This window comes from Hypanus sabinus, chromosome 4 (genome assembly GCF_030144855.1).
Source record: "Hypanus sabinus isolate sHypSab1 chromosome 4, sHypSab1.hap1, whole genome shotgun sequence".
Taxonomy (NCBI): domain Eukaryota; kingdom Metazoa; phylum Chordata; class Chondrichthyes; order Myliobatiformes; family Dasyatidae; genus Hypanus; species Hypanus sabinus.
In genome coordinates this window covers 86,233,405-86,247,516 of record NC_082709.1, presented here as the reverse complement: position 1 = coordinate 86,247,516, position 14,112 = coordinate 86,233,405, and the positions used below count along the sequence as shown (strand labels likewise).

The 14,112-nt window shown below is 40.2% G+C and overlaps 1 protein-coding gene and 1 long non-coding RNA gene across 2 annotated transcripts in view; one reads left to right on the top strand and one right to left on the bottom strand.

The window, feature by feature from the left end:
• nhej1 (nonhomologous end-joining factor 1) overlaps positions 1 to 14,112 on the bottom strand; it is a 382,674-nt gene that overhangs the window by 82,795 nt on the left and 285,767 nt on the right. The window lies entirely within an intron of this gene.
• Positions 2,005 to 14,112, top strand: part of LOC132392972 (uncharacterized) — a 95,809-nt gene continuing 83,701 nt past the window's right edge. The window contains exon 1 of the long non-coding RNA XR_009511701.1: positions 2,005 to 6,057. This is a non-coding gene — a long non-coding RNA (uncharacterized LOC132392972). The remainder of the gene's footprint in view (positions 6,058 to 14,112) is intronic.

Sequence of the window (14,112 nt, the reverse complement as noted above, 5' to 3'; positions counted from 1 at the left end):
ACCAGCATTTTGTGTGTGTCGTTTGAACACCCACAAGGAGTCCAAATTCTCTACAGGACAGATGGGGGGGGGGGGTCTTTAACCATCACACGGTGTCTACTATTTCCATCATGCAGCACCAATATGGAGATGACAATGCCATTGTAACTCACTCTAAGGAGGATCTGGAGTGCATAAGCTAGATCTACACATCAAGAAAACCCAAGTCCTGCACCAACCTGCTCCAGGTGAAGCTCCTAAACCTCCAAACATCCAAACTGACAACACCCCCTGGAGAACACTGATTATTCCCCATACCTTGGCAGCCTTCTTTCTTCAAGAGCCAACATTGACCTTGAAATAATTCACAGAATAAGCTGTGCGAGTGGAGCTTTTGCCAGGCTGAGAAAGAAGGTTTGATATACAGATATCAAGACCAAAACTAAGCTTCTGGTTTATAAAGCTATATGGAGCGGAGTCATGGACAACATACAGCAGGGCACATAAAATCCTTAGAAACCTGCCAGCAAAAATGCCTCTGGAAGACTCTGAGAGTTAGCCAGAAGAACAGGTATACTAACTCCAAAAACCCTGGAAACATTAACTCCATAGCCACATTCGTGACTCAACACCAACTGCGTTGTGTCGACCACATCATCCGTATGCCTGACTCCCATCTCCCAGAACAACACCTGTTCAGCCAACTCGAAGATGCAAAGTGCACTCCTGGAGGGCAGAAAAAGTGGTTCAAGGCCAATATCAGACCCTCCTGAGGAAGTGCCACATCAACCTGAGTGGATGGGAGAAATTAACACGGGATAGGAAAAGCTGGAGAAGGACTGTCTATGAGGGGACTGCACAGCTGGAAGAATACCTCCACTGTGCTGCTGAGACTAAGTGGATTCAACATAAGGAGAGAGTGGGAAAGGCCCAGCCAGCACCTCAATGACCATCATCAGCCAGCACTGCAACAGGACTTGTGGATCACTGTTCAGCGTCTTCAGTCATCTCAAGACCAGATCAACCACCAGGAGAAGGATCATACTTGACTATGGGTGATCACTGATGATGATGATGATATGGTGATAAAGGGAAATGTACTCTTTCATAAAAGAGGACACCTCAGTTGTACTATTGGTACTATCAGTTTGAGAGTTGAAAATGACGTATCTTGTTTCACTGTTGTACAGCTGAATATCTGGCCCTGGTGTGGCCAGCTGCAGACTGACTGGTCATAGATTAGTCCAGGGCTTGAACAATCGCAGACTGGACTGATAGCTGACCAGGTGCAGACTAACCAATCACAGACTGGGCGAAAATATGACCGATCACAGAATGGACCAGGATGTGATCAATCACAGATCAGGCTAGAAAATGACCAATCACAGACTCATTTGGGGGTCAGACTGGTTGCAGACTTGGTTGGGGTTTGACCAATCCCAGACTGACCAACTGCAGACTGGGTGGAGCTTGACAAATTGGGAGAATGAGCTAGGACCTGACTAATCACAGACTCTCTTAGGGTCAGACAAATCATAGACTGGCGGCTGGGGTCTAACCAATCACAGGATGAGCTAGGGCTCCGGCCGATATCTGACCAATCATGTCTAAAGAAAAGAGATACAGACAAGAACAATGAAAGCATTGTGACCATCGTCGGGCTGAATGATAGATCTACCTCTGGTCCTCTGACATTAGTAATGATGTGCATTGACAGTGCATTCAATAGGTCTATAATGTCACCATCTCTTACTCTATCACAAGGAAATTATGACAGAGATCCAAGAGACTGCGGAATGAAATTCTAACCTTTGTCAATACTTCACCAATTAGTTCCGAAACTAGTCTGAGACAGAATCTTTGATTGCAGTGTGCAATATATTTCACAATTAAAAACACCATAGGGTGAATATTTAACCATTATCATCATCATGACATTGCACTGTAAGAATGAAGCTGCGCTTCAGTAGAGAGCACTTTCACCTTGGACTGAAAAGACTGATTCAGGTAACATCCGGAAAGTGATGCTTTAGTTCTGGTCGAAGGTTTTCTGAATGAGATGTTAAACCGAGGACTTATCTGGGCTCTTGCACTTTATTTATCTGCCTGCACTGCACTTTCTTTGTAACTGCGTCACTATATTCTACATTTCAATTTCTTTTGGTTTTGAATACATGGCACGATCTATTGAACATAGAACATTCCAGCACAGTACAGGTCCTTCAGCCCACAACGTTGTGCTGAGCTTTTAACCCACTCTAAGACTAATCTAACTCTTCCTTCCCACAGTGCTCTGCGCACTCACTCTACGCATCATCTTATACACTTCTATCAAATCACCTCCATTCCAGAGAAAGGCTCCAGCTTGCTCAACCTTTCCTCATAAGACATGGGTTCAGACAGCATCCTGGTAAATCTCCTTTGCACTGTTTCTAAAGTTCTCACATCCTTCTTATAATGCCACTAGATCTGAGCTCGGTACTCCATGTGTGGTCTAACCACGGTGGGATGCAAAACAAAAGCTCTTTCACCTTTCTCTTTCACCCATGGTCCACTCTCATCTCTTACCAGATCCCTTCTTCTTCAGATCTTTACCTCTTCCACTTATCACTTCCCAGCTTCTTACTTTATTCCCCCCCCCCACCCATCTTTCAATTTGTACTCCTTTCCTTCCCCCCATCTTCTTACTGTGGCTTCTTCTCCCTTCCCTTCCAGTCCTGATTGAGGGTCTCGGCCTGAAACATCGACCTTTTATTCCTCTCCATAGATGCTGCCTGACATACAATTTGTGTGTTTGTCTGTTCTGGATTTCCAGCATCTGCAGAATCTCTTGTGATTATTATTTCATTGTATGCATGTAGATATAATAAACCAATTTTGCTTTCTCAGGTAATATAGATGAGATATATAAACTCCTTAGACAGGCATGAGGGAGTCTATCTCCTCTATATTTAACTCAATAAAATCAATTATCTAGTCATTAACACACAGCTGTTTGTGGAAACTTGTTGTGAACAAATTGGCTGCCACATTTTGTACCTAAGTACTCAACACTTCAAAAAGTACCACATTCATAATAGCATCTCTTATGATGTCCTTTGGTGTGAAAGGAATGTGCGTTCTTTTTTCACTGGCCGCTGTTCAAAGCTGCAAAAAAGATGTTTACTTTCCGCTGACTGCACGGCTCCTGTTCAAAATGCGCTTAGCAGTTTCAATGAAGCTTCTGGTGGACAGAAAGCCGACAATACTTAATACATCTGATTTGGCACCAGATTAACAAACCCATTCAGAGCAGCGACAGCATGCCTATTGTAAGAGGCGCTCAGAGTCGAGGCCGAAGCAAATTGGTGGAGTGGGGCAAGGGAAATTTAATCTGGCCCATTATATGGAGTTATATCTAACCACGTTACACCTGACCCAAGAGCACTTAAATCCTGTCGCCAAGGCCCCAGGAATTCCAGAGGTAGAGAGGGAGTTCTGTTCATGCTATTCACAGTCAGTTTTTGCTGTCTGCACCTCAAATTTCCAGATTTAAAAAAAGGACTTGCATATTACCTGAAAGATTGATTCCCTGGAGCATTGGTATAAAAAATCATGAGTGTTTGATAACTCTGGGCCTTTACTTGCTGGTTTAGAAGAATGAGCAGGGGATCTCAGTGAGACCTATCGAATATGGAAAGGGCAAAATAGAGTGAATGTGGAGAGTATGTTTCCTATATTATGGGAGTCTAGAACAAGAAGGCACAGATTCAGAATAGAGGATGTCCAATTAGAACAGAGATGAGGAGGAATTTCTTTAGCCAGAGGGTGGTGAATCTGTGGAATTCATTGCCACATATGACTGTGGAGGCCAAGTCATTGGATATATTTAAAGTGGAGGTTGATAGGTTCTTGATTATACAACACATCAAAAGTTATATGGAGAAAGCAGAATGGGGTTGAGAGGGATAATAATCAGCCATGATGGAATGACAGAGCACACTTGATGGGCTGAATGGCCCAATTCTGCTCCTGTGTCTTATGATCTTATGGAGAAGATGAGTTGTGGAATTCTTAAAAATGAGTCCATAAGTTGTGGAATTAGTGCAGAGTAGTGGTGAGTCCCCATATTCTACAACTAACCAACACTCTAGGGGTTATTTACTGTAGCCTCATAAGCTGTTTTAAATAGTGGGAGAGTCCGGGACCAGAGAGCACTGCCTGAGAATACAAGGATGTCTCTTTAGGATAGAGATGAGCAGGATTTTCTTCAGCCAGAGGGCTGTAAATCTGTAGAATTCATTGCGACAGATACCTGTGGAGGCCAAGTAATTGGGTATATTTAAAGCAGTTGATAGGTTCTTGATTAACAAATGCACCAATTTTAATTATTTATTTATTGAGATACAATAGGCCCTTCCAGCCCTTTGAGCCATGCCGCCCAGCAACTCCAGATTTAATCCTAGCACAATCATGGGATAAATTTACAATGACCAATTAACCTACCAACCGGTGTGTATTTGGACTATGGGAGGAAACCAGTGCACCCAGAGGAAATGCACACAGTCACAGAGGGAACATGCAAACTCCCTACAGGCAGTGGCGGGAATTAAACCTGGGTCGCTGGTATTGTCTAGTGTTGTGCTAACCACTACGTTATCATGGGGAGAAGGCAGGAGAATGGGGTTGAGAGGGGTAATAAAGCAGCCATGTTGGAATGGCAGAGCAGATTCGATGGGTGAATCTCCAATGTCTTATGAGCATATGATCTTATGAGGGGTATAAACAGGATAAATGCAAGCAGGTCTTTTCCCCTGAGGTTGGGTGAAACCAGGACTAGGGACCAGAGATTAAGGAAGAAAAATGAACTATTTAAGGGGAATCTGAGGAGAAACCTCTTCACTCAAAGGGTGGCTGAAGTATGAGCAGCCAGCAGAAATGGTGGATGTGGGTTTGATTGCAACAATTAAGAGTTTGGATAAATAGTGATGGGAAAGGTATGGAAGGCTGTGGTCCAGGTGTGGGTCAATGCAAATAAAAAGGTCAAAGAGCCCAGTTTAGTGCTGTAGTGCCATATGATTCTAAGACTTTTTGGCTTGTACCTATCACCGAAATTCCTCATTTTGCTGAGCAAATGTTTTTCACTTCAGACATGTACTTGCTTGTGAAATGTAGTGAGGTCATGGTTCAGAAATGGGAGACTTTCGACCCATCAGCCTCAATCGGATCACAGCCGTGACAAAGCAGAAATTGTCTTTGTGGAAGCCATAAATCGCAAGAGTGGTTTATAACCATTGCCAAATTCTTGAGAGTTCATGACTCTTCCAAAGCAGTTCTAGGCACTATTCATTGATTTTATAATGCAAAGGGCATCATTTAAGGAATTATAAAAATCCCACCATGTGATCAATTTCAAATCCTTTCAATGGTTTTGATATAAAATGGAAAAGATCTCATAAGAATTGTTTAAATGTTTTAAGGTTTCACATGTAAGATTGGCACTGAATCCAGAAATCTATATTAAGACATACATAGTGATAAGCCCTTACAAAACTCCTTAAATGAGTAAAAGCACAAGACTATAAGACATAGGAACAGAATTAGGCCATTCAGCCCATTGAGTCTGCTCCACCATTCCATCATGGCTGATTTATTATCCCTCTCAACCCCATTTTCTGACTTCTCCCTGTAACTTTTGATGCACTGATTAATCAAGAATCTATCAATCTTAGATTTACAGATCAGGACAGATTTACCCCGATCTGAGAGCTACTGCTGTAACTGCGTTATGCTACTGTGCCACTGTCACTGGTCAGTTTAACAGTTCAGGCAATGTAATGTTCTTTCACTGCTGCTCGAAGAGGTCGGGCGAGATCATAGTGCATAAGCTTTTAACTTGGTGCTAACTTAGTTCAGAGCTTTTTACTCATTGGCACGATTTCGCTGTTGCCAGCAAGGTTAGCATTTAACAATTATAGTTAATTTACACTTGGGAAGGTGACAGGGATCATCTTCCTTCACCATTGTAGATCTCTGGTGATTAGCAGCTCCGGGATCGTGATCTAGCGACAATGAGCGAATGGTAGTGTATTCTGTCAGGTCAGTGTAAAATGTGTGTTGGATGTAGAGATGATATCGTTCATAAACTCCTTCGTAAGTCAAGAACGAGGTGCAAATCCTATTGTTACAGTGTTTTATTAGATTTTAGCAAAGTACAAGTGTTAGGTTGTAACAGAAAGTAGTACAGAGTAAATATATATTTTCTTCTTTCTCTTCCATGAGGCAGAAGATAAAAAAACCCGAAAGCTCAAGGACAAATTCTATCCCACTGTTATCAGACTCTTGTATGATAAAATGGACTCACAGTTGACCTCGTTATGCTTGCACTTCATTGTCTATCTCCACTAATGTCCTCTAGCTGTTACACTTTATTCTACATTGTTACATTGTTTGACCTTGTTCTACCTCCACACAATGTATAATGATCTGATCTGTATGAACAGGCAAATGAAACATTACAGCACAGTATAGGTTCTTTAACCTTCTCTAAGATCAAATTAACCCTCCTGTCCTACATTTTTCTCCCTCAGGGGTGGTATAGCAGCATAGCAGTTAGCGTAATGCTTTACGGCGCCAGTTGTAAGATCGCAGTTCAATACCGATCACCGTCTGTAAGGAGTTTGTATGTTCTTTCCGTGAGTGTGTGCATTTCCTCCAGGTGGTCCAGTTTACTTCTACATTTCTTTTTTATTGTAATTTATATTTTATTTAAATTCATCATCTAACATTGTTCATATATATCACAAATCTCCACAAAATATTTATCTGAGGTATACACTATAGAAAAGAGTGGAAAGAAAAAACAAGCAAAAGGAAGAAACTATGTACAAGTAGGGAGTGATCTTTTTTTACAACATATTCATTGATTTGTGAGAATAAGCTCAGGCCTATGAGGCTTTATGTAGTTCAACCATTTTTCCAGTACGAATCAAATTGTTCCACATTATGATTAACAGATTTACGAAATGGAGAAGATTACTCCTACGTTTCAAAGATGCACAGGTAAATTGTGGAAATGCTATGTTAGGGGGGTCATGGCAAAACTTGCAGCTGCTCGTAGTGCAACCTTGAGTTGTATTGGCTATTAATGCAAAAAGCGCATTCCAATATATCTTTTGATGTTTCAATGTATATGTGACAAATAAATTATTATTAGTTATGATTAACAATACTGGGCATGGGCTGGGCCTGAACACCTCCCTCTGCAACTAGATCCTAGACTTCCTGACTGGGAGACCTCATTCAGTCCGGATCAGGAGCAGCATCTCCAACATCATCACACTGAGCACGGGGGCTCCCCAGGGCTGTGTGCTCAGTCCACTGCTGTTCACTCTGCTGACCCACGACTGTACCGCAACACACAGCTCGAACTATATCATCAAGTTCGCAGATGACACCACTGTGGTGGGTCTCATCAGCAAGAACGACGAGTCAGTTTACAGAGAGGAGGTGCAATGGCTAACGGACTGATGCAGAGCCAACAACCTGTCTCTTAATGAAAACAAAACAAAAGAGATGGTTGTTGACTTCAGGAGGGCACAGAGCGACCACTCCCCGCTAAACACTGACAGCTCCTCAGTAGAGATCGTAAAAAGCACCGAGTTTCTTGGTGTTCACCTGACGGAGAATCTCACCTGGTCTCACAACACCAGCTCCATAGCAAAGAAAGCCCAGCAGCGTCTCTACTTTCTGCGAAGGCTGAGGAAAGTCCATCTCCCATCCCCCATCCTCAACACATTCTACAGGGGTTGTATTGAGAGCGTGCTGAGCAGCTGCATCACTGCCTGGTTTGGAAATTGCACCATCTCGGATCGCAAGACCATGCAGTGGATAGTGAGGTCAGCTGAGAAGATCATCGGGGTCTCTCTTCCTGCCATCACGGACATTTACACTACATGCTGCATCCGCAAAGGAAACAGCATTTTGAAGGACCCCATGCACCCCTCATACAATCTCTTCTCCCTCCTGCCGTCTGGGAAAAGGCTCCGAAGCATTCAGGCTCTCACAACCAGACTATATAACAGTTTCTTCCCCCAAGCTATCAGACTCCTTAATACCCGAAGCCTGGACTGACACCTTGCCCTATTGTCCTGTTTATCATTGATTTTAATGCCTGCACTGTTTTTGTGCACTTTATGTAGTCCTGTGTAGGTCTGTAGTCTAGTGTAGCTTTCTATGTGTCTTTTTTTACGTAGTTCAGTCTAGTTTTTGTACTGTGTCATGTAACACCATGGTCCTGAAAGACGTTGTCTCATTTTTACTATGCACTGTACCAGCAGTTATGGTCAAAATGACAATAAAAGTGGCTTCACTTGACTGTGCACCTTACTGTTTACCTGTGCTGTAGTTTCTCTACAGCTCTCACACTTTGTTCTGCATTCTGTTATTATTTTAGCTTGTTTTACCTCAATACTCTTGTAATGAAGTGATCTATACAAGACAAGCTTTTCACTGTACCTCGGAACATGTGACAGTAACAAACCAAATCCAATACCAAGTAAGGCAAGTAACAAAGGACTGGAGATCTTTACACTGTGAACTAGTTTAAGCTGGTTATATAATGGAGTCTGCCCTGATAAACGACGACACTCCTGACTTATGCTGTCATGCTGTCTCAAGCTGACACAAAGGAATTTAAAAGTGTCCTAAGCATTTACAAACAGTTGATCATACAAAATATACATAAATAAGACCTAATACCATAAAATGTAGAAGCAGAACTAGGCCATTCAGTCTATTGAGTCTGGTCCACCTTTCCATCATGTCTGATTTATTATCCCTCTCCTGTCTTCTCCCCATAACCTTTGGTGCCCTTCCTAATCAAGAACTTTCACTTTAAATATGCATAATAACGTCCTCCACAGCCATTGGTAGCAATGAATTTCACAGATTTATCACCCTCTGGCTAAAGAAATTCCTCCTCATCTCTGCTGTAAATAGACATCCCACTATTCTGAGCCTGTGCCCTCCAGTCCTAGTTTCCCTATTTCCCTCTCTTCATCCACTCTATATATATATGTTTAAAGAGGCAACAAGAAAAATAACAATTTAAACAGTAACTTAAGATCGTCATCCAACACTTGTAACAGAGAATTTGCTGGTAAATGCAAAGCTTCTATAATACCAGTGGGTTCAATTCCCTCTGCTATCTGTAAGGATTTTATATGTTCTCCTTGCGACCCACATTAGTAGGTCACATGGGTGTAACTGGGTGGAGTGGCTCACTGGGCAGGAAGGGCCTGTTACAGTGTCCTATCGCTCAACAAAATAGATAGATAGATAGATAGATAGATAGATAGATAGATAGATAGATAGATAGATAGATAGATAGATAGATAGATAGATAGACAGATAGATAGATAGATAGATAGATAGATAGATAGAAAGATAGATAGATAGATAGATAGATAGATAGATAGATAGACAGATAGATAGATAGATAGATAGATAGATAGATAGATAGAAAGATAGATAGATAGATAGATAGATAGATAGATAGACAGACAGATAGATAGATAGATAGATAGATAGATAGATAGATAGATAGATAGATAGATAGAAAGATAGATAGATAGATAGATAGATAGATAGATAGATAGATAGAAAGATAGATAGATAGATAGATAGATAGATAGATAGATAGATAGATAGATAGATAGAAAGATAGATAGATAGATAGATAGATAGATAGATAGATAGATAGATAGATAGATAGAAAGATAGATAGATAGATAGATAGATAGATAGATAGATAGATAGATAGATAGATAGATAGAAAGATAGATAGATAGATAGATAGATAGATAGATAGATAGATAGATAGAAAGATAGATAGATAGATAGATAGATAGATAGATAGATAGAAAGATAGATAGATAGATAGATAGATAGATAGATAGATAGATAGATAGATAGATAGAAAGATAGATAGATAGATAGATAGATAGATAGATAGAAAGATAGATAGATAGATAGATAGATAGAAAGATAGATAGATAGAAAGATAGATAGATAGATAGATAGATAGATAGATAGATAGATAGATAGAAAGATAGATAGATAGATAGATAGATAGATAGATAGATAGATAGATAGATAGATAGATAGATAGATAGATAGAAAGATAGATAGATAGATAGATAGATAGATAGATAGATAGATAGATAGATAGATAGATAGATAGATAGATAGATAGATAGATAGATAGATAGATAGATAGATAGATAGATAGATAGAAAGAACAGAACAGAATAGAATTAATTTAGAGTTAGTAGCATTCCGAAGAGTCTGCTGCCTAACTGGTGTTGGCTTGGGACATGCTTTGTGACAAAACTAGGGAGATACTTTGTGTCAGAGATTGACGGGAAACCTGATGGAAGTTTAAAGTCATAAAGTTATACAGTACTGAAACAGGCCCTTGAGTCCAAATGATCCAAGTCAACCAAGATGCCCCTCTAATCTAGTTCTGTTTGCCAGTGTTTGCCACCAGAACCTTTCAAAGCTTATGTTCAAAAATACTAGGAGAGGCACAGATAGGGTAGACAGAATCGTTCAACCTGATTAGATTTGTTATATACTAAAGTGCATGCATTTAATGTGAGAGGAAAAAAGTTTAAAAAAAAGATGTGCAGAGCGAGTTATTTTTACACAGAGAGTGGAAAGGTATGCCAGGGATGGTGGTAAAAGCAGATACAATAGTGGCTTTTAAGAGCACCAGACACAGAATGCTGGAGGAATTAGGCAGGTCAGGCAGCATCTACAGAGGGAAATTAACAGTTGACATTTTGGGCTGAGACCCTTCATCAGAACCTGCTCTAGTATTTTATGCGTGTTGGTCAAAATTTCAAGCATCTACAGGATTGCACGTCTCAGCATGACATCAAACTTGTCCACAATGTAGTCTTCCAAGTAGCAATGAAATAAATTATCAATCAAAGTTTGACAGCACAAATATGGGTTAAATATTGACTAACTCACATAGAGAAGTATTGATGGAGGGGAATAAACAGTCAATGATCAGCCAATCCCCTTCATCAAGACTGGAAAGGAAGGGAAAAGAAGGCTGACGAAAAGAGTACAAGCTAGAAAGTGATAGGTGAAGCCGGGTAGGTGGGGGAGGGGTGATGCAGTGAGAAGTTGAAAAGTTAAAGGGCTGGAGAAGATGGAATTTGACAGAAGAGGAGAGTGAGCTATGGGAGAAATGGAAGAATGAGGAAAACAGGTGGCAGGTAGGTGAGGAGGAGAAGGAGTGAGAAGGGAGCCAGAGCGGGAGATGGAAAAAGAGAGAAGGGGACGAGAATTTACTCAATGTTTAAGAGGATGCTAGATGAACATACAGAGAATGGATCACTTCACACAGAAATCAGAAATAAAGTTTTCAAGTTTCTGACATTCCTGAAGGTAATCCGTGATGCGAAATGCCAACTGTCCTTTAGCCTCCATAGATTCTGCCTGACCTGCTGAGTTCCTCCACCTTTTTGTGTGCATTCCTCCAGAATACAGCATCTACCATCTATTGTGTTTCCAGAAACTACGTCTTATTAATTTATCCTTATAACTTATGTTACTTAACATGGGAACAAAAACCAGAATAAAACCCATTTCCCTCCAGAGATGCTGCATGGCCTGCTGAGTTCCACCTTTGTGTAGAGTTGGCTTGTTCTTTGCTAATTCCATACCCTGTTTAGCAAAAAAAATCTATCGATCTTAGACTTAAGAGCATTATCTACTGCTTATTTATTTACAGGAAACAGTGCAATATTTAATGACTATGTAGGCTCAATCAATGATACCTTTTACCATTTACAGGACTTCTTGGAGAAGTTCCAAGTTAAAGCCATTAACATTTCAATATCACCAACACAGGAGATTTTGCAGATGCTGGAAATCCACAGTAACACACATGAAATGCTGGAGGAACTCAGCAAGCCAAGCAGTACCTATGGACGCAAAGAGTTTTAATATTATCATATCATGCCTGCGAATATCATCGTAGGGAACTTCAAAGGGTTGCAGACTCAGCCAGTACCATCACGGGCACAACCCTCCCCACCATCTTCAAGAGGTGATGCCTGAAGAATGACATTCACCACCCAGGACATGTTCTCTTCTTGTTATTGCAATCAGGGGAGGAAGTACAGGATTTTGAAGACATACACTCAACCTTTTATGAAAAACTTCTTCCCCTCTGCCATCAGTTTAATGAACAGTCCATGAACCCATGAGCACTATTTCACAATTCCTCTTTTCCAGGGTTCACTTATTTTATTTATTGAACTACACAGTAACATATTGGTTATTGTAACACAGTGTTTCCCAACCTTTTTTAACCCAATGCCCCCCTAAAGTACCTTCATACTTGCCAAAGAGCCTATTAGGCACAATATACTTTCCAGTACCCCCACAGTATAAAAATGTGTCTATCATATGCTAACATGAGAAAAATGATTCTGCTTTAAATTTTTATTTTCCTTAAACCTAGCTTACACAGTACAGGTGTTCCCCCACCCCTTTACAAAGGTAGAGCATTCCTATGAAACCTTTCTTAAGCTGAAATAACGTAAAGTGAAGAACCATTCATTTATAGTGGAAACATTTTCGTAAAAGCGAAAATTCTCTTTGTAATGCAAAAACAGGTTACTAATGTAGGTCTTTTGTAAAAGCAAAATGGCGTAAAGCAAACATTCATAAAGCGGGGGACACCCATACCTGTGCGCTCTACAGCAGCTTCGATGTCAATGTGATCCTTGAGCTTGATGGTTTTTAGTAAGAAAAATATCTGGTTCAAGCTGTGGCACAAAAGCCTTAAGTCCCCATGTGTAACAACGTCCACGCCGCTTCTGTTTTTTTGTGAGTATGTAGTTTACTACACTGAAGACTCTTTCAACAATGTAGGAAGATGAAAATTCAATCAAGAGCAGTTTGGCTCTTCTCCAAAGACCAGGAAACTTCATATGACAGTGAAGCCACATACCACAAAAGCCAACTTTTTTGAAAAGCATTTTTGCTTCTTTATCATTCTGAATTTTGATAATTTCTTCTTCTTCTTCTTCTTCTTCTTCTTCCTCCTCCTCCTCCTTGCAAAGAAATAGGTTAATTACCCTGTCTGGAATTTCCAGATCATTCACATCCTTGAATCAATTCTGAAAATTCTTTTTCAGTGACTACAGGCGTAAGCAGTACTCTTGCAAATCACCTTCTCTGAAAGACAGTGCCATACTTTCCTTTCAGGGAAACTGTGAGAACATTCTTCTCCCAACATTTTGCTTATGTATTTCCAAATTACTGATAAAAATGGACTCTGCGATTTTTGCCTGGATTAAGTTGAAATTCTCACCCTGCAGTTTCATACTTAGGATGCTTATCTTATCATACTGATTGGCTAGGTATGTGACATCTCCACATAAAAGTTCAATCTGGTTTCTCAAGCTCTTGTCGACTTTGAGCAAAAATATCACATATGGTGCTCCATCTGCTGCACAAGAAATCATGTTCCTAATTGCAATACTTTTATCCTCAATATACATTTTGAGCTCATCATAGATTGATTCTCCATTGAGATTAGTTTTTAACTTTTTACAGAAGAGTATTTCTTCATAAACTTTTCCATTTTTGAAAACTGTACATATGCCACTAGCAATGCCTCATTGTCTCACACAGTTGACTCACCCAGTTGTTTTTGTAGCTCTGTGCATGGTTGATATTCAATGTCTTCACTCAATTCGTCAATACAATGAGCTACTGAGTTATTACTCAGAGGAATTGATTTTAAAATACTGGATCCATCTTGAGAACAGTGGTAAGCACCTCTGATACAGCAGGCATTATTAATCCTTCACCAATTGTATGAGATTTTCCTCACTTTGCTATCATTTTGAAAATGTTATAAGAAGCATTAAGACCACTTTTAAGGTCACTTTTAACTTTCCTAGCAAATGACTCAAGTGTGCAATGCTTTTCAAATTATTCTTTCAACTTCTGTAACTGAGTAATACTATAAGTAACCTTTTTAGGGTGTCTTTTATGCAAGTGTTCCTGCAATCATGATGGTTTCATGGCTTCATTAGACAGTACAGTATTACAAATAAGACACAT